The sequence below is a fragment of the Pinus tabuliformis genome, chromosome 7 (assembly GCF_031772625.1).
Source record: "Pinus tabuliformis cultivar Carrire ecotype Pingquan chromosome 7, CPIR1, whole genome shotgun sequence".
Classification (NCBI taxonomy): domain Eukaryota; kingdom Viridiplantae; phylum Streptophyta; class Pinopsida; order Pinales; family Pinaceae; genus Pinus; species Pinus tabuliformis.
In genome coordinates this window covers 613,812,194-613,833,875 of record NC_142293.1, presented here as the reverse complement: position 1 = coordinate 613,833,875, position 21,682 = coordinate 613,812,194, and positions in this window count along the sequence as shown.

The following is a 21,682-nucleotide window of genomic DNA, read 5'->3' as shown; positions in this document are numbered from 1 at the left end:
GTGTCGGTAGCCTGATGTATGTGATGGTCTATACTAGTCCATACATTGCACATGTAGTTGGAGTATTGAGCAAGTTTATGTCAAAACCAGGGAAGGAGCATTTGACAACAATGAAGTGGGTTTTTAGGAATTTGCATGGCACTAGTGATTATGGTTTGTGCTACCAAGGAAGACCAGGATTGGATAGAGTTTTGGATATTCATGGCTTTGTTGATGCAGACTGGGCTGGAGATCTAGAACAGAGAAGATCTACAAGTGGGTATGTGTTTAACCTATTTGGAGGTGCAGTCAGTTGGATGAGTAAGAAACAATTTGTAGTGGCACTATCAACTACAGGGCCAGAATACATGGAAGCCACTCATGCAAGCAAGGAAGCAATTTGGTTGCAGAGATTATGTTCAAGTATGGGGTTAGTATAGGGAGCTATAAGGATAGACTGTGACAGCCAAAGTGCAATTTTCTTGGCAAAGAACCCTGCTTACCATTCAAAGACAAAGCACATTGATGTTCAGTATCACTTTGTGAGGGATATGATAGAAGACAAAAAGGTGTTGCTGGTAAAGGTGGACACTTTGAAGAATACTATAGATGCCTTGAAAAAATCTTTGATCTTTGACAAGTTCTCTTGGTGTAGACAAACAATGGGTGTTGCAGGGCTGGATAAATGACTAAGCTCTCTTGTGGAAAGAAAACAACAAGTGGGAGAATGTTGGGTTGTGTTATATTCTTTCCACGACTAGCCATCCTAATTAAGGGGGGTTAGAGGGAAGGGGGGGGGGGGTGCGCGGAGCCCCCCCTTCATTGCACCGATTGCGCAGCGGGAGGGTCACAGGGGGTTTGAGGGGGGCAAGTAGCCCCCCTCTACGTGGTTCGGGGCAGCGCGTAGGGGGAATTTTTTTTTTTGACCCTATATTAGGTGGTGAACCTACCTATGGTTTTGTGCATGGTTTTCGCACATGGTTTTGGGCGCGATGGTTTTCAATCCATGGTATTGGATGCTTCGACATGTATATATATGTATTGTAACATATGAAAGGAACATAATGAAAAATCAAGCTGGTAGTCCCGGTTTTGGGATCCAGGGGAAATCTCTGTGTATATGTGTTTTATGTGCTATGCTCTAGCTATTGTTTATTTTCTGTGTTTTAGAGTTCGTATGCAGGTAATTTCTGTACGGGGTTAAAACCTACAGGTCTGAGATGAGATGAGTGCTTTCTGTATCCTAGTTTGGTTCCTTCCACAGATCTGCAAGTTTTTCCTTCTTTGCTTGATCCAAAACATAAATAAAACACTCTTCAAACTATGCATCTATCTTCTTCCTCGGTCCTGAAAAATGTTCTCTGAAATTTGCATCGAATTGATAATGATATAATAATAATAATAATAATAATAATGAAATAAAAAATTCTAATCATTTAGATGGTTGGCTTACCAACTTAACAACTCACCTTTACCATATTTATTGCTCACGATTCACTTCTTTGTAAATCAGTCCTGATGATGAGTCTTGGTCTAGACTCGAAACGTCGACGAATTAAAGATAAAGACTGTGGAATATCCAAATTCAATTTCTCGAAAATGGAGTGTTGGACATCATATTTATACAAGTTTTGACTTATGATGAATAGACACATCTGTTGGGTAAATGGGTATGAGACTACACAAGTTTGCTCACTATAAGTAATAATTTTCTTAACTTAAAAATTCAATTTCTCCTAATCTAGAAGGAGTTAGAAGACAAATAATAGCTCGTTGGAAAGAGGAAGAAGTCATCTACGTCAAGGAATCATTGTAAAATGATGTCTTTAAGAGGTCAACAAATTAATTTTCTTTATGATTGTTTGGAATTTTTAGTATAATCCTTGGAGTTATTTGGATTTTTCATGTATAAGTTCAATGGGAATAGAATGAGGGTTAGGGTAATTTTATTAAGACTTCAATAGTGGTATCCAACCATCATTCATATCATCAAGTCCATATTATCAAGTGTGTCATTCATGTATAGTCCTTCAATATCAAGGGTAAGGACATCATCTGGGTTCTAGGCTTCTTCATCAAGAGTAAGAACATCATCATGATTTCTAGGGCTTCTTCATCAAGAGCATGGATACATGAGGTTATGGTGTCTTCATGGTTAGTTTGAGCATCTAGGACAAGACATATTCTTAGTGGCTTGACATATTCATTAATGACATCCTTATCAAACAAGAGGGACTTGTTATCATGAGCAAGGACATCATCATATTATGCATCACAAGAATATTTTCCATCCCAATAATGCCATATTGACATCAATGACAACCTTGATTAACACATAACATGCTACATACACATCCAATAGGAGGGAATCATTTCCACCTTTGCATACCTAATCAGTCCCACCCCCACCTTGTCATCATACACCAGGGGGAAATATCTCATGCTTGGGGGTATGATGGCCCTACTGGCCACTTTCTATTTTTATTATTATCCACTCTTAGCCTAGGCCCCAAAGGTTTAGCTATGCTCGATTATCCTTTCATCCTTTCGGTTTTTTGTCCTACCAGCCTCTTTGATGAGCCATCTACACTTCACATATAACAAATGATTGATACCATATATTACAACATTCTACTCTATGTGATGCCACACTTACCACCCGGTCCCCATGTTTGGATTGGTGGGAGGGATGAATCTAGACCTCATATAGTCATTTGTTCCTATATTCTTTCTCACATTATACTTATCTAAAAATATCCTTAATGCTTCATGGAAAAAGTTTTGTCTTGGTGGGAGGGATGTCTCTAGAACTCCTCTAGCCATTCGTTCATATATTCTTTCGTACATTGATTCTTCACTAGGAGACATTTTTCCATGAAGCATTAATGCTATTCTTAGATAATTATGACCACCTACCTGAAAGTCACACATCCAAACCAAACTGTCTATTTATATTGTTAAATTGTACAACTAGGATCAAATTCCACCTTGGACAAATTATTTGATAGAGATTATGATTTCATTGTATTCCGCTTTTCGAGAGGACCAAAATCGACCTAAAGATCATCTCATTCAGACAAGTAGAATTTTGGTTTTGAATTTATGTACCCACATGTGCTTATTGGGTCAGGTTGGCCTCAACATCAAATGGACACCCATGAAATCCTATAAATACAAGTGATCTAAACCTCATTTAGACACCATGATAAGACATTCTTCTATTTTCTTTCTTAGTCTAGGCTCGCACAAGTCTGAGGTAGGTCCACAGAGTAATGGGTTTACTCTGAGGTGAAATTGCGAGGTCTAAATCTCACATCTTAGTTTTAGGGTTTTGGGCCTTAGTCGTTAGGACAACATAGGAAGAAGTCGACCACGGTAACTCACACAGACTCTCCATCCATGCAACTAGGAGTTAGGGTTTCAGAACCTTAGTCGCTCACTTGCCATAGTCTAGATCTGATCATAGTCGCTTGCATGCCAATATTAAGGGAGGAAATGGGCTGCTAAATTCACTCAGATGACTCATCCTCTGTGTGACTAGGACCTAGAAGTTGAAATTTTAGTCTACTGAATTTTTCGTTCATTGACCACAGAGTTCGACAGTTTACCATAGATAGTGATAATTCATTACAAGTTTCTGAATGATGGTTTTGAGTATAAACATGTTTGGGTTATTTCATAGATATTGGTTAACTGATTTTTGTTGTATAGTTGTATGGATGAATAATTATGGATCATTTTACTCTCTCTTTGCTGAAATTTTTATCACAATCTAATAAGAAGAAAAATTTCGAAGGGTTTTCCCACTTATGGGGTTTTTCCTTGGTCTCCGACCAATCCTGGTGTCTCTATGTGTGAATGCTTTTATTCTATTGTTCCTTTATGTTCTATTGCATTGATGATGATATTGTTCTTTCTATATAGTTGCATATGTTGTTGAATAACGGAGTAAATTTGAATAATGTTATGATTTCATGGGGTGAAATTAATAAGGAAATGTTAAAATGCAATTATGAAAGCAAAGAACAATATAGACCTAAGAAAAATTAACATGGTATTAGATATGGGCTAAAGAAAGGTCATTGATATCATCCCCATAGAGACACCTTTGATGGAAGCAAGAGAAGATGGAGGGGACCTAAAAGAATACTAGGGTTTGTAGGAAACCCTAGGCAATACGTGTATTAGGGTTTGATGGATATTATGAGGTTATGGTTTGAAAGAAAATATGGTTTATGGTAAATAATTGAGATATGCAATCTAGAAGCCCTAGCATGGTCAATAGGAAGATGTTCAAGCACTTATGATTGATTTGTTGAAGCCCTAGATGGGATAGTCTCCATTAGGCTTGGTTGCTTATGAAGTTGGAACATTGAAGGCAACATTGTCATATGGACAATGGATAGTGATGGCTCTTGAAGTCTGGTTCAAGAGGTAGATGATCACCTCTCATTGAAGATAAGTATTCTTTCAATTCTCCTTTATGCCTTTACTTTCATTTAGACTTATTGATCTGATTATTGTTTTGATTATTATACTTCTTGCATGTATATTTGAGTATTTATATTCTTCTAACCTCCTAATGAGTTGTAAATTATTTTTGAGGATCATGGCTAGTGCAGGAAGAGAAGAACTCGTGTTGTAAAAGGCAAGAAGGAACTTAATGAAAAGTTTATGATATGCTACAACTGCCTATGTAAAATAAGAAGGTGCACAACTATGTGGATACTTACAGGTATGTATGATGTATTGTCTCAATGTTATGTCTCAACTACAATATTGAATGGAAAGGTAAGTTCTAAGGTATGATGAATATCACCTTCACAAATGACTCATTCATATGAAAGTTTGATTCATGACACTCTTGATGAGGTGGTGTACTTGATAATGAACAAGTATCTTACCTTTTTAGATATGATGAACTTATTGATCCTGTGAAGCTACTTAACATTGATCTTTAATATATTGGTATACTTGATACTTGGCATGGATCTTTCATTATAGACATAATGGATTCCATAAAGAAGTCTAGCTCATTGATATATGGTAGCTTGATTCTATTGATAATGATACACATGGTAAATATGATAATAGAAGTGTAATAATGAGATTGATATTCATGATCTTCGTGTTGACCTTTGTGAGTTAGTAATTATGTCCTATAGTAAATCTAGATGACTTTATTTGATGGATTAATCTATTTAAGTGATATTGTGTTCATGATCTTCGAAGTATGATGTCACACATGTCATCTTCCCTAATCATATGACTCTAACTCTTGATGAAATTTTGATGCATAAGTAGTTGATGCTGACATGTTATGTCCATGATGAATATATGTATTAGAACCTGATATGGTTTGATTTCATGATCTAACAATTATATTGATGAATGAAAGTATTATGATAGTCAAGTTGATGTTTTAAATAATTATGACTAAAGTGGCTTCCCATTGAGAGGGAAAATCTCTTCATATGTTTCCTACATCTATTGTCATTTGCATTAAGTGTATAAAGGATTCTTTATTGTTGAAGTATGATTTCTGGACATGAATGGACAAATATTTGATATGGTTTTTCTACAACAAGTTTTGTTATGAGGGGAGAGAGATATCTTTACTCTAAGCCTCTCTCACATGAAAGAATTTCTATGACAAAAAGTGAAGTTTTGTGAATGAAATCAGAAGTACACGTGAAGGATGACAATCCTACATTGATGGAGAAAATAATAGGGAAGTTTGACTTGCTATGTTGACTAAAATTGTGTTTGCAGGTGACCAAAATATACATATTCATATGCCATCTTGATTTTATTATTGCAGCTAGTATATAACAATGTTTTATAACAATTACAATAGTTTGACAAGATTTGGCTTATTGATGGACAACATTGGAATTTGACATGACACTTGATAATGATTTATATATTAAAATATATTTTGAGCTATAGAACTCGCTGTGATAACAAATTTGGGCTTTGATTTGGTAACTAATGATTGGACTTGATATCTGATGATTTGCCTTGATGTCAGTGCTATGTGGGCATAACGACTTTCTGTGATTGATGTTGGAATTAATTTTGCATTGGCCTCATTATCTTTGCTACATTGATTGAAGTATAAATAATTGTGATTCAGTATGAAGTAATGAATGTATGAAATTTGTATCACTCATGAAACTTATATGGTTTGTCCTTGATGTATCCATTCATATTTAGTATCAGAAATGATTCATGCTATTATAATTAGGATGGCCTTATAAAGTTTGATTGCATAATGCTTGATAAATAAAATGTTGTTGTAACTTGATATTTGGTTGTGAGCTTTGCCTGCCACCTATGATACTGATGGCTTTGATATTCGTTTTGATATGACATCTAAGGCTTGATAAGATAGCTTAGTTAATTTCATTGCAAAGTATTGAATTCTCAACATATGGGTTTGATCAATTTTTATGCAGAAAGCATTGTATGAAGTAAGCTCCTCGAGCCTGATATGTTCGCATTGATAAGTTATTTCAAAAGTGATCCAAGATATGAATTTGATTTTGGTTTTATATTCCAATGATATATGCTTGATAGGTGATGAGCCTTTGATGATAAAATTAAGAGGGTGATGGCCTCTGAAGTTCAAAATGAATAATCATGGCATGATGAATTACTTTCTAAAGTTTGGAAAAGAAAAACTATATCATGAAGCTATTGAAGAATTGTTGCAAAATGGAAATGCAGATCCTTGGACACTCTGATTGAATTTCAAAAGGTTATAAAGAGACTTGGAAACTGACAGTTGATTGAAGCATTGATGTTCCATGTGGACACTCGTTATATATATAGAGTTGCCACCGAGCACCCTTTGAGATATTTGCATGAGATGATCTATTTTTTGTTTCTGGTCTGAGATATTATGTGATTCATGGATTTATTGATGTTGTTTGAGATTGTTATTGATAAGATGAAGCTCATTTGGATGCCACCTTAGTACGAGATTTTCCATAATGTTTTGATGAGAAGTCCTTAGCTTTGAGCATGACTAATGTTGAGTATGATATTGTTGGCATGATTAAGAAGCTCTTTGGAGAGTTATTTGAGCAAGTTCTAGATATGACAGAGATACATTGCAATAATAATAAGTGGGATCCGATTGGTAGAGAACCTTGTATATGGATGAGACTGAGATACCTTCATATATTGAGTCAATGTTGCAATATGAGACTGTTATGAAACCAGCTCAAGAAAAGATAGAAAAGATAGATCAATGCCTTAGAATTCAGCCTCTTCGAGGGGGCAACCTCCTTTACATTACATAAATGAACAATTCTTGGATGATACAAATGACAAAACCTCCTTTCTATATATAGGAGTCTAAGGAGTCACAATATAATCCAGCCAACCTAACAATAATAATATAAAGCCACAAAAATAACAATAGAGGGATTCTATGGGGCACAGAAATAACAATATGGGGGTAATAGGGGCACAACAATATAAATAAGGGGTATAACTACAATAGTAATGGGGTAATCACTAGTATTATAGGGACCCAACATGCCCCTCTCCTTCAAAAAAGTGTTGTCCTCAACGCTTGAGTAGTTCTGGATACTTCTGCATAAAATTCTCATCCTCCCATGTGGAATCTTCAGCGGATAAGTTCTTCCACTTGATAAGATACTCTGAAATTGATCGATTTCGTAGCTGTCGAGTTCTTGTTTCTGTGACTGCTTTCGGTTCCAATATAATTTTTCCTTCCTCGTCAAGTTCTGGCAATATTGTTTGAATTGGGAGCTTGTCACCTATAACCTTCTTTAAACATGAAACATGGAAAACTGGGTGCAATCGAGAAGCTGCAGGAAGCTCCAATTTGTATGCCATAGTACCAATCTTTTGCAACACCTTGTACGGACCATAATACTTTGGTGATAATTTATTATCCTTCTTAGCTTGCTTTAGGGACATTTGCTTATATGGTTGTAGCCGTAGGAATACCCAATCACCTACATCAAAACTTCTTTCACTGCGATGTTGATCTGCCTGTTGTTTCATTCTATTTTGTGCCAACACGAGGTTATCCTTTAAGAGTTGGAGGACTTGTTGTTGATGTTCGATGTGATGTTCCACTGCCTGAACCTTAGAATTTTCTCTTAAATATGATGTGATGGATGGTGGTTGATACCCATAAAGTGCCATAAATGGGGTCATTTTTGTTGCTGTATGGAAGGAAGTGTTATACCACCATTCAGCCAGAGGCAACCATTTGACCCATTGTGTCTGTTTATCAGATACAAAGCAACGAAGATATCCTTCCAAACATTTGTTTACTATCTCAGTTTGCCCATCAGATTGAGGATGATAAGATGAGCTATGAGCTAACTGAGTACCAAGACAAGAAAATAATTCTGTCCAAAAATTTCCAGTGAAAATGGGATCTCTGTCACTTACAATAATCTTTGGGTTTCCATGTAGCTTTTGAACTGTTTCCATAAATGCAGTAGAAACTGTACTGGCTTTAAATGGATGTGATAATGCACAAAAGTGTGCATACTTGGTAAGTCTGTCAACTACCACCATGATGACACTCTTTCCCTCAGACTTGGGTAAACCTGTGATAAAATCCATTGAAACCTCCTCCCAACGTTGGCTTGGAATGGATAAAGGTTGTAATAGACCCGGTGTCTTAATTGTTTCAACTTTATTTTGTTGGCAAACCAAACATTCCGCCACAAACTTTTGAATATCTGATTTAAGGCCATCCCAAAAAAATTCCTTCTTAACCCTGTGGTAAGTTTTTAAAAATCCTGAGTGCCCTCCTAAGGGAGAAGTGTGCAATTCCATAAGAATCTTTTGTTTTAGCTGGGAATTCTTACAGAGGTATAAGCGATCTTTGTACCATAACGAATCATTTTGCCAGCTAAATGTATCAGAAGTACTGGAATCTTGTTGTAGCTTTCGAATAAGTGCCCACACTTCTTCGTCATTCTTCCATTCCTCCCTTGCTTCGTTTATCCAATCTGGTTGGATAATAGAAATGGCACACAACAATGCTTCCACATCCTCATCCTTTCTTGAGAGTGCATCTGCCACCACATTTTGCTTCCCTTTTTTGTAGATGATTTCAAAGTCATAACCCAACATCTTTGTGACCCACTTTTGTTGCTCTTCAGAGGATAATCTTTGTTCTAAAAAGTATTTAAGGCTATCATGATCCGTTTTTACCTTGAAGTGTCTTCCCATTAGGTAGGGTCGCCATTTCTTAAGTGCATGGAGTATTGCCAACATTTCCTTCTCATAAATAGCTTTGCTTAAAAACTTTCCCTTGATTGGACGACTTTCAAAAGCAATGGGTCTTTCATCTTGCATTAGAACAACACCAATTCCATTTCCTGAAGCATCACATTCCACAATAAAGGTTTTTGTGAAGTCCGGTGTAGCTAAGACCGGTGCTTGGCACATTGCCTCTTTAAGATGTTCAAAGGCCTTTGTTGCTTCCGGAGTCCATGAAAATGAATCTTTCTTCAATAATGTTGTTAGAGGTGCTGCTATTCTCCCATAATTCTTAACAAACTTGCGATAATACCCTGTCAACCCAAGAAATCCTCGCAGATGCTTTATGGATGTGGGGATTTTCCATTCCTTAATGGCTTTAATTTTGCTAGGGTCTACCTTAACTCCTTCATGAGATACAATATGACCCAAATATTCCACCTCCTGGACTCCAAAGAAACATTTGGATCTTTTTGCATATAATTGTTTCTCCTCCAATAGTTGTAGCACCCTGTCAACATGTTCAACATGATCCTTCCAAGACTTGCTGTAGATTAGTATATCATCAAAAAATACTAACACAAATTTTCTAAGGAATGGTTTGAAAATTGAATTCATCAAACCTTGAAATGTTGAAGGTGCATTGGTAAGGCCAAAAGGCATGACCAAAAATTCATAATGACCCTCATGAGTTCTAAATGCCGTTTTCGGAATGTCTTCAATCTTCATTCTGATTTGATGATATCCCGAACGAAGATCCAACTTGGTGAAGTAAATTGATCCATGCAATTCATCCAGTAATTCATCAATAACAGGAATGGGGAACTTATCTTTAATAGTGAGCTTGTTGAGCTCCCTATAATCCGGACACATGCGCCATGATCCATCCTTCTTGTGCACCAATACTACTGGAGCTGAGAAAGAACTTTGACTCGGTTGAATTATACCAGCCTCTAGCATTTCTGCAACCATACGTTCAATTTCACTTTTTTGGACATAGGGATATCTGTACGGCCTGATGTTTGGAGGAACACTTCCTGGAATCAGATGAATAGCATGATCATGATCACGCATAGGTGGGAGACCTTTGGGAGTCTCAAATACCTTGGAATGATTGTCCAGGACTTTTTGGAGATCTGGAGAAATAGATGATTCCAATGTGGAAACATCTAGCGAACATAATTGTGCAATTACACCTCTTTGCTCCTTTTTTAGAAGCTTTGTCATGCCATTAGAGCTGATTATCTTTCCTGGTTTCCCTGCAATACCCCTTAATTCAACTTCCTTTCCTTCCGTAGAAAATTTGATGAAAAGTTCTTGAAAATTAAAAGCTATTGTACCCAAGGATTGTAGCCATTGGACTCCTAGTACAACATCAGCACCTCCCATTGGAATGGAAAGCATTGGGCTAGTCAATACATATTCTCCCATGGATAGCTTGATATTATGGCACTTTCCAGAGCAATTTATTGTTCCTCCATTTGCAATCATCACTTGACACTCTGGTGCTGGATATAGGAAGCAATTCAATTCTTTTGCTACCCTACAATGAATAAAATTGTGGGTGCTTCCTGAATCAATCAACACTATTACCTTTTTCTTCTTGATTTGTCCTTCTATCTTGATGGTTTGAGGAGTGGTAATTCCCGCCAATGCATTACAAGATATGGTCGGATTTATTTGTTCTTCATCTAGGCTTTGTTCCTGGAGTATATCTTCTTCTTTTGACCTTTCTTGCTCCTTTTCTTCTTCCTCTTCACAATCTATGTAGAATAATTTCTTCTCAGCACACTTATGACCTTTAGTGTATTTGCTATCACAACTGTAACAAAGCCCTTTTGCTCTTTTTTCTTCCAATTGTTGTGGTGTCAACCTTATAGGTTGTGGAAGACTAGGGGCAACAACACTTCCATCTTTATAGTTGTGAGTGGTATGCTTCCTGGTTGCCATAATTTTGCTTTCCATTTTTCTTGCTAACCTGAATGCCTTCTCTAATGAATCAGGTTCCCAAAGGCGAACATCATGTTGGATATTATCCTTTAAAGACCCTATGAACACATCAATCCTATGCTCCTCTGGAATATCTTTTACCCTTATGTTCAATTTTTGGAACTCCTCAATGTGCTCCATTATTGAACCCTTTTGTTTGAGACTTATCAATTGGCTAAAAAAAGTGTTGCTTTTTGTATCTTCATAATGTGCTATCAATTCTTCCGTAAAAATTGCCCAAGTGATAAATTGTTTACGAGAGAAAAGCCATTGATACCATACAAACTGATTTGGTTCCAAATATACAGTTGCCATACGTACCTTTTGTGCGTTTTGCACATTATTGAGATCGAAGAATTGCTCCATCTGTAATATCCATGTGGCGGGATCCTTGCCATCAAACTTCCTCATATCGATTTTTGGAATATGGTGATTCTTCGATCCAACATTAGCATCTATGGAATCATGATTAACATTTCTTTTGTTCTCATCATGAGTTTCCTTTACTACCTTTTCACCATTAGTGACCCTTTCTTGTAGCAACTTCTTCAATTCTTCCATGTCTGTCTTCAAATCTGCCATGTCTCTCTTCAAATCTGTCTTCGAACCATCCATCTTAGCTTCCATGCCCTTTATCTTAGATTCCACGCCATTTATCTTAGATTCCACGCCACTTATCTTAGCTTCTGTTAGCTTTTGTGAGCGTGACATTTGTTGCACTTGTTCTTGTAATTTTGATATATCATGTAGCATTTCTTCCTCTTCTTCATGAGTCATGCTAGAGCTTTCAGGTTCCTTACTAGGTGTTTGCATTTTCTTTCCTCGGGGCATCAGTTACCGATAATAATGCTTTACTATGCCCTTTGAATTCTGTTAAACCAAGCTTACACAAAAATTTATAAAAAAACTACACACCTTTTTTCACTTTATAGAAGTCTGATATTGAATCTGATGTATCTCTGTAATTTCGAATCATCCAGTTCTGAAATTGCTACCTGTAGTAGCCTTCTGCGTCCTCTTTCCAATGCCACAAGTCTGAGCCAAATTGGATTCTCCAAGGAAGAGTTATGTGAAATCTCCCACAGTGACTTGCTTTTAGACTGGTTCAGTAGAGCGAACTTGTACGACGTACCACGCATCACTGTTTCAACCTTTGAATCTGAAACACACACACAAGAAACTACAGTCCATCCTCTTTCTGTACCTTCTTACGAAATTTCAATCCGATCCCCAGAGAGAAAGTTATGACGATTTTCCCCAGGTCACCTGTTTTGAATGTAATTCAAGAGTCTACAAAAAGACCAACATCCTCAGATCATATCTCCGCAAATATCGCGCTAAAAGTTCTGAAATTCGGACCCAAGGTTTAGCGCGATTTCTTCTCAAATGGGTTTTTTTTCGACTTTTGAAACATCACAGAAAAAAAGTTAAAGCGAAAATTCCACGATGACCTGTTTGGAGTAGCGAAACCCTAGAATCCAAAGCTTTGATACCAAATTTTATGAAACCAACTCAAGAAAAGATAGAAAAGATAGATCAATGCCTTAGAATTCAGCCTCTTCGAGGGGGCAACCTCCTTTACATTACATAAATGAACAATTCTTGGATGATACAAATGACAAAACCTCCTTTCTATATATAGGAGTCTAAGGAGTGACAATATAATCCAGCCGACCTAACAATAATAATATAAAGCCACAAAAATAACAATAGAGGGATTCTATGGGGCACAGAAATAACAATATGGGGGTAATAGGGGCACAACGATATAAATAAGGGGTATAACTACAATAGTAATGGGGTAATCACTAGTATTATAGGGACCCAACAGAGACAAGCATAGGCTTCTGGTTGGAACCTTCATGAGAGGGAGGATGAATATGGTATCCTTTTTTGTGATATATATGATTATTTATGTTCTAATATGATATTTGATTTGATGACCTACATGAACAAGAGACTGCTGCTATTGCAACATGATGATCAAGATATGAACATAATGATATGATAGAGATCATAGCTAATCGGGGACATTAAGCCAACTCTTCCTCCATGTTGAGCTCCTAGGGTGTGAAATTGGGACAAAGGGCTCTCGGGGTTGAGTGATCTATGGACAATAGGGTATCACCCCTATCTATCACTCGTGGGATGTGTGTGATCCTTGTATGCTTTGACAAGTAGGGTATCTCCCCCACCTTGGTCATTGCAGAGTATACCCCAGTTGGCATCATACCCATAAGCAAGGCTTGTTGGGATTGTCCCTCCCCATCTGGCCAATGGGTTGAGGAGGATTTGAGGCATGTGATACTTACCTCTCGGTAAGTTGGGTATCTTGTCCAAGCTCAGATTATGATGCAGGTATTCTACCACATGAATTCTTAGAGTTATCGATGGGAAGATCAACAGATAATAGGATTGTGTTGAGATTTTCTCCTTGTTGTAGCTGCCACACCACCCTCCAAAATTTTGGCTTAAACTCAATTTCATAGCCTTCCTTGGTCTTGTACATTATTTTCGCAAACATCGAAGCTTATTTCATGAAATTTCTTGAAGTATTTTTCTCCCTTTGCAAGTTGGGTAAACTGTCGTCGTTTGGCATGATTGGATGCCACACAATGTGTAGAATCCTGTTCTGATGGTTTCAAGGGTCTATCTTTTTGTATATGAGTTGTTATAATTATGTAAACACCTATCGCACTCATTCACAAAGTTTTAAGCACTGTTGCACAAGTGTCATCACGATCGTTCCAAAGTCTATCTTAAGTGTCACACTTATCATAATTGGTCATAAAGTTGTCACACAGAGGGAAACACATTGTTCATGGGTAATGGGTGATATTTGTTTTTGTGTCATCAAGTATTCTAATTGTGAGATCAAAATCGAAGTCTTATCATTATTCACATCAGTCTAACAGGTCTTACACTTAGCCATTTTTGAAAAGGCTTCCTGACTAAACAACTTGCCTCACCCGACCTCCATGAACGGAAGACTACGTAGTTTCATTCCTATAGATATGATCTTGACCATTGGAACTGCGGAATGCATAGTTCCTACCTCCCAGGACTACTGCACTACGTAGTTTTTGTGCTCAAGCTTTGACCTTGACCTTTAGAATTACACAATCCTTCCTCCCATTCCAGCCTTCATTGCACATTGGGAAACCACAAGCCTCAAGCTCATTCCCTGAGCTTATGAACTACATAGTTGTGTAGCATCCCAACCTCCCTCTTCTCCTGGACCTACATAGTATGTCATTTCAGTGCCCATTCCCTCAACCTATCCCACTGGATCTCAGAAGTGCACAATTTTTTCCCTCAGCCCTGCATGAATTGTGCACTGTGTAGTCTCAGGGCTCAAGCCTCACCCATGGCTGCTTGAACTATTAAATTGTACAGTCATCGAGCCCTCTCTCCTGACCTATCACCTGGTTCTGGTTCAGTTAATGGATCAAAATTCAATATCTTAGACTAGGGGTTTTCAGATTGATGTCATCTCATCATGAGTGAATTACATATGTAGGTAATCTATCATACCATGGAAAGATGATGAAGGAGGGAAGTATGCTAAAGGACACACTTTTTACTAAATACACACGTCGATCAATCAATAAAATCAAAAGGGACATCAGTTTGCAATCACAACTCAAGACTTGAGATCTTTGAAGATTCCTTATCACCAAGTCATATGGAGGTGAAAATAAGAAGTGGACACTCAACACTCAGGAGTAGTAGCGGCTTGACATTGCCACATCATCAGGTAGTCCATGTCAGTAGTGTCATGCCATGAATGGTCACATGCCACACCTTATGGCCAATGATTTAACATATTTTTTAGAAATGTATTGTAAAGTGAAAGTCCAAAGAACATGTGTGGAATACAAAGAGTCATGTAAAGTTGAAAGTCATAGGAATTAAAAAATTCATGAGGGTAGTCAAAGAGTCACAAGGAAGGGAGAGCATCACCCCTTGGTTATATATACTCCCTCATTATATGAGAAAATTGTGGGAAATACTGAGATGGGGGTGAATCAATATTTCTTTTCAATTGTTGTATTTTACCAGTTAGATAACTTATAATTAGAACACAAAATGAACAATGATAGAATAATAATTTTATTAATCAATGATGAGGAATCAAATCCTCTTTACACTAAATAAAATGTAGTAATGTGTAGGGCTCCAACCCTAGATGCAGACACCAATCTTCAATCTCCTAGGCTCCAACCTATATTTTTACAATTTCTGACATGGAATTTCCAAGGCTCAAACCTTGTCAACTTTGAGGCACCAACCTTTAGGGCTCCAACCCTATCTCTGGTACAAGCTCCAACCTAGTATATTGAGGACTGCTATCTTCTAGGGCTCCAACCCTCTCCTAGTATAGGCTCCAACCTAATATGTTGAGGACTCCTATCCTCTAGGGCTCCAACCCTCTTCTGGTACATGCTCCAACCCTCTCTTCTGGTATAGGCTCCAACCTGATATATGAGGCTCTAACCTCCTGCTTCAATTCGTCAATATAATTTAGTAATAGTTGAGAGCTCCCAATGTCTTCTTCAACGAGCCCTGTCAATCTTCAATAATGTTTCCTCCAAATTACTTCATCAATGACAACCTTGTCTTTACATGAAGGAGTCTCCACAACTCTTCATGTTACCCAAACAAGATCTACAAAGTTACCTCATGATGATTTCAATAATGCATCATGGTATCCAATGATGTCTTTAAGATCTGCTAAAGCTTTTCAGCAAGATATCTTCAATAGGCTGCGCTAAGCCTCAATGTCTCTGTTTTGAGCCTCTATTCGCAATGTTGAGGTGACTTCTTTAGGGGTGACTGCTTCAGAGGTTTTTGATATTCTTACTTCACAAATACTTCAATGATGGTGTTGTCTTCAATTCCCTTCAAATGATGACAGATGCAACCTTACTTCGTTGGTTCGAGGTCATACAAATCTAAGAATTAATCTTTTCCCAAATCCGTGACAATGGTATAGAATTGAACCGAGCTACTAAATGAACCTCCACAAGACTATTATTCATATTGTGGTCTGCACTTATTCTATAGATTAATTCATCACAGGTCTGAGCCTTCCAAAGATTAATTCAAGTTTAAACCAATCAAAAATTTATTTTCCTTCTCGGCCTTAAAGTCTCCTTTATTTTATTCTTTCGAGTTCATGAGTTGTGAACTGTAGCTTCTTCTTTGTGATAGATGACCGAGATCAATGCTTGATAATGAAGTATTTGACTTGTATTTATATGAGTTTTTCCAATAAATGAAAAGACACGTTCATTGGAGGAGAGGCTGACTTGTGCATGAGGTGGCACATTAAAAATATATTGAAGGGGTCTTTGTTAATAATTGACCAAATATAACATAGTTTCATTGAACAAAAACCATATTATAATAGATGCTGGGAGGTCCCACATGCCACATCATCACTTTACTCCTGCATAATGCAACCACATGAATATCAAATATTTTTAAGTTGTGCACATGCCAAAGTTCTGATATGTCAACAATGTCGATATTGTGATATCACATATCGCTCTTACTTGCTGTGACCTCTGATGCAATGGATGTGATATTTCAATAAAATCATTTTGATAAACCAATTGGGTCCGCAACATACTCTAACCTCTGATGGATGCGATATTTCAATAAAATTGTTTTGATAAGCCAATCATTTCCGCAACCATATCACAATCATAGGTTTTAACATGTCATGCCTGCAAAAGTTGCGATAGGAAATTTCTGACTCATGAATGTGATATTATATTAAAACCATTATAATAAAGTTAATCGAGTCTATAAGGAATATCAAAATCAATGTGACATGACTTCAAAACTTGTGATATGAAAGTTGTGACGCACGAATGCGATATTACATTAAAACAATATGATAAAGGCCAGTCGGGTCCGCATATCGACAATTAGGCCTCATTGGAGGATCTTATCGGAGGTCCCATTCCAAAAGCTCTGATAAAGGGTGGATGCAATTAAATAATCAAAATTTATTATTAGATCACATCGGGTCCGCATATCAGAAGTTGGAGCAAATCGCATATCAGAGATCAAGGTTTTTTAGGTGGAGATACATAACGAAACACCGATATGATTTCTCTGATTTGGTTCTGGATATTTTGCCGATATTGTTTCTCTTTGCTCTTATGATATCACTATTTATACCCTTTGGCTCTCTCTTGGCATATGTGGTCTTCTCTTTGGATCTCCTCTTCCTGGCTTACATATGATTTCCTTTGGCTTATGATGGCTTCTCTTTAATGGCTCTGATGGCTTTCCTCCTTAGGACTGCTCCTTGGGTCCAACACTTCTATTATGTCTGTATATGACTTGTGTTATATTTAATCCATATGGTCCTCCATCTCATCATATGATCTCCATCCATGTCATCATATGTCATCAAGTCCTTCATCAAGGATATCATAATATACATGAGGTTATGGCATCTTCATAAGAAATTTCATCACTATGATCAATGGGAAACATCATGTATCACAATAATTTTCCATCACAAACAATGCCATATTGACATCAATGACAATCTTGACTAACACAAATTACTTTTCACCTTGGCTCCTCCCACAAAGAATTAGAGAGATAAGCTAGTTATTTTGGGGAGAAAGGAGTGGCTCCAATGCTCCATTACTGGAGCTAGTGATATTCATTATAAACATGTCTCTTAGAACTTTTACTTAATAATATAAGCCTTCAAGGCCAACACATTCTTCATGCAAAGATTATGAATGTTTGTAAGACTATTCTGCGGATGTTTGCACTTCATGTTTTCTTTCACATGTGCTAAGATAGTTGAACTATTTTGATTGTTTTAGTACTTATATTATTGAGAATGTGTTGCAATGGTTGTTATTAATGTCCCATCCTTGTGGACTACTCCATAGGATATTAGAGGTATATTTTTAATTTTTGGTTGTAACAACCATCAAATCCTCTATGGACTATGCTGTTGGGTGTTAGATGTATCCTTTTGGTTCATGTGCGTCTCTTCTTGGGTGGTACTACTACCTCTCTCTTAGACGCTCACTTTATTCCCCTCTTCGCAGTAGAAGAAATTTAACACATTTACAATTGAACACTCACTAGGCACACCTTATTACTTTTCGAAGGCACCATTGCATCCCTCTCTCTTGCTGATAGTTAGAGCCAAGGCATATATTTAAGATAAATGACAACCAGGCCTTTATACCGGATGAGACCGTTACACCAAACGGTGTGAGGTCTAATTGGAACTTCATATCGGGGAGATCCCCCTGAATGTTGGTGGGTCCAACACCGTCAACAATTCTGGTGCTAGAAGGAGGGAAGCCAAACTTTTATGGATGATAACCCCACCAACCCTAGTCTTACTTCCTCTGGTCAATGAAACAACATTCCCAACTAATCCCTTGCATACATTCCTGAAGTTGGTAACTCTTCTCTCCCCGGGACTGCAAAACCTTATGAAATTACATACGAACAACTCTGGGCCATTTGTCTGATATCACTCGAAAGTTTGCGAGAGCTATTAGATTGATGCCCAGAATAAAAACTCTTCTATATTTTCTAAAGAAGAACCAAACCACCCCCATTGGGATAATGGTCTCAATAGTTAAAGAGTTGGTTCTTGCCACCCTTGAAGAGTTAGCAGATTCTGAAGAAAATGCAGAAAATCCAGAACAACCTCCAACCTTCAACGACAGTGACGGTGATAATGTAGTGCTCTCAGATGATACTTTTCGTAGGTTGGGTGCAGAAGAAGAAGAAGAAGAAGGCCAATCTGATTCTAAAGAAGAATGGGAAGACAATGAAGAAGACATGGCAGACCAAGATCTGGATTGGATGTCTCAGGGCCCACTTGCACTATTGGGTGTGTTACACAAGATGCCAAGGCATCCAAAAAAAGATCCTAACAAAGTATGATCCTGACAAAATAGTAAAGGCGGAAGATCATTTAGAAAAATTCTACCTACATCTACAAACACTTAAGGTACACTATGATGATGTTGCATGTAGATTGTTTCCATGTAACTTAGATGCAAGAGCAGCTATGGTATCATAGTCTTCCTTTGAATTCCATCCAGAACTAGAGGGGATTTAAGAAAATTTTCCTTGAGAGATTTGCTGATGACAAGACCCCCACCATGTTGTTGAAAGAGATGGGTAGTCTCAAGATGGATCACAAGGAAAAAGTGAAAGATTTCAATCAGAGGTTTAACCATACTCTCAATAAGTTCCCAGCAAACACTAAACCTCATGACTCCATCATCACCGATTATTACACCTTTACCTTACCAACTAGCATTGCACAATTTGTAAACAGAATTGCAAAATAGACTTTGAAAAAAATTTATGAAGAGGCAATCGTGGTTGAAAATGAATTGCGCATGATTGGAGTCATTGTAGATGATGAACTAGCTAAAGAATCCAAAGACACGGGTAAAAGGTCTCTAGCCTCTGTAAGTAAGGCCAAAGAGAAATAAATTATTTATCTTGAGAGCTTAACCCGTACTGTCAAGAATGTGTCAAACGAGCTGGCAGAGCTGAAAAAAGGTCAAGTGAGACCACCATGAGCAACAAGCCTTCCAAGTTCAACTTGTTCAGAAGGACTGCAAATTTTGGTAGTAGCAGCAACCAACCAACTAAGTCTGCGTAGAGCTCGAATGTTGTATTGAGTATTGAAAGCATGGGCATAGACCAATACTATTCGTATAATCAAGAATATCATTTTGAGAAAAAATTCCCACAACGGAATCATGTCATGAGTATTCTTGCTACGCATCTTGTTGATGTGGTACTTACTGATGAGAAGACTGATCCTACAGAAGAAAAACAAGAAATTGCTGCAACCGAAGAGACTCTAAGTGTGGTGTAGGTAGTAAACATGTTCAATTGCATACTCACAACGCAAAAGAACATGGCAAAAAAAAAACCTCTGAGTAATGGTCCAGCCTAGAAGCAGACCAACCATTACAATCTGAGAAGCCAAGGGCCGACCACTGGACCAGAGCTGACAAAGTAAAAAATGAAAGCAAATATGTTAAGAAAGATTAGTACACCCATCAACTCAACAAAAAACACTCAGAGCAAGTCCAAGAATGCAACTACAAAAAAAATTGCTTCCGTAAGTAGTAAGAGTAAGACCATCATTCTAGAAGTCATAAACCAAGTCATACCCCAGAGAATTTGGCAATTTTCCCCACTTTGGATTACAATATAATTGAAGACATGAAGAAGGCTCATGCAAATATCACTAACAAAGATCACAAGCCAACGAGACATCCTCTTACATGCACTTTGGTATTCCACCACAGGTAATGATGCTTCTTCAGACAAGGGATATGGTACATCCTCTGGTTCCCTCCAATCTATACTTAATGCTTTGACAATGGATGCAAATACACTATGTCCTCCATTTTTCTTAACTTTTGAAATCTTCAATTTCAATGTACACAATTTCTTGGTTGATTTTGGTGCATCAGTAAATGTAATTCCATTATCCGTTACCAAGGAAATCAATGCAAAATGGGACAAAATAGATGCATAAGTCATTCAGTAGGATAAGACTCTTGTCAACACAATTGGTGAACTCAGAGATGTGATTATCTGTTTATCATCTGATGAGTGAGTCCATCAATGTATCGACATAGTGATCGTGGAAATTCTAGAAGAATATGGAGTATTGTTGAGCAGAGACTGGTCCAACAACCTATAAGGGTAGTTTGCAATGGGCTGGCCATATTTATGGCTTCCACATAAGGTAAAAAACAATCAAATCCGAGCTAATTCAGAGAGATACATGAAACGTACTGTTACTCCCTTGAATGGACATAATGAACTAGTGGATTTCACAGAACTTATCTTTGGCAATTGATTCCTGGAAGCTAAATTGGGGTGATATCTTGTGCAAAAGTCCCCAATCCCACCAGATACATAGTTGGAGCTTCTTCCTAGTCCAACTGGTGAAAATGGAATTTGTATAGTTAGTAGTAATAGTAATAATAGTACTAGTGTAGTGTATAGTCCTTATACATATGATATGTGAACTTTTTATTTTGATGGTTCCAAAACGCATGAGGCCTCTAGAGATGGTTGCGTTTTAATAGACCCATTACAGAGAAAACATCTGATCTCTAGTCGCTTGGAATTTGTGTGCAAGAACAACACTACAGAATACGAAGCACTCATCTTGGGCTTACAAAGAGCCATTGACCTCAATGTTGTGATACTAAAAGTAGGTGAATCAGAAATTGTGGTGTGATAGGTACATGATACCATACACTGTCTGTAACATTATCTTGAAAGCTATCAATAAGAGGTATGGTGTTTGATTTCACAATTCCAATCTTTTAATATTATTATTGTTCCTAGAATGCATAACGTAACTTCAAATGCATTAGCAAATGCTGCTGCTAGGTTGCCACCATTAAGGGAC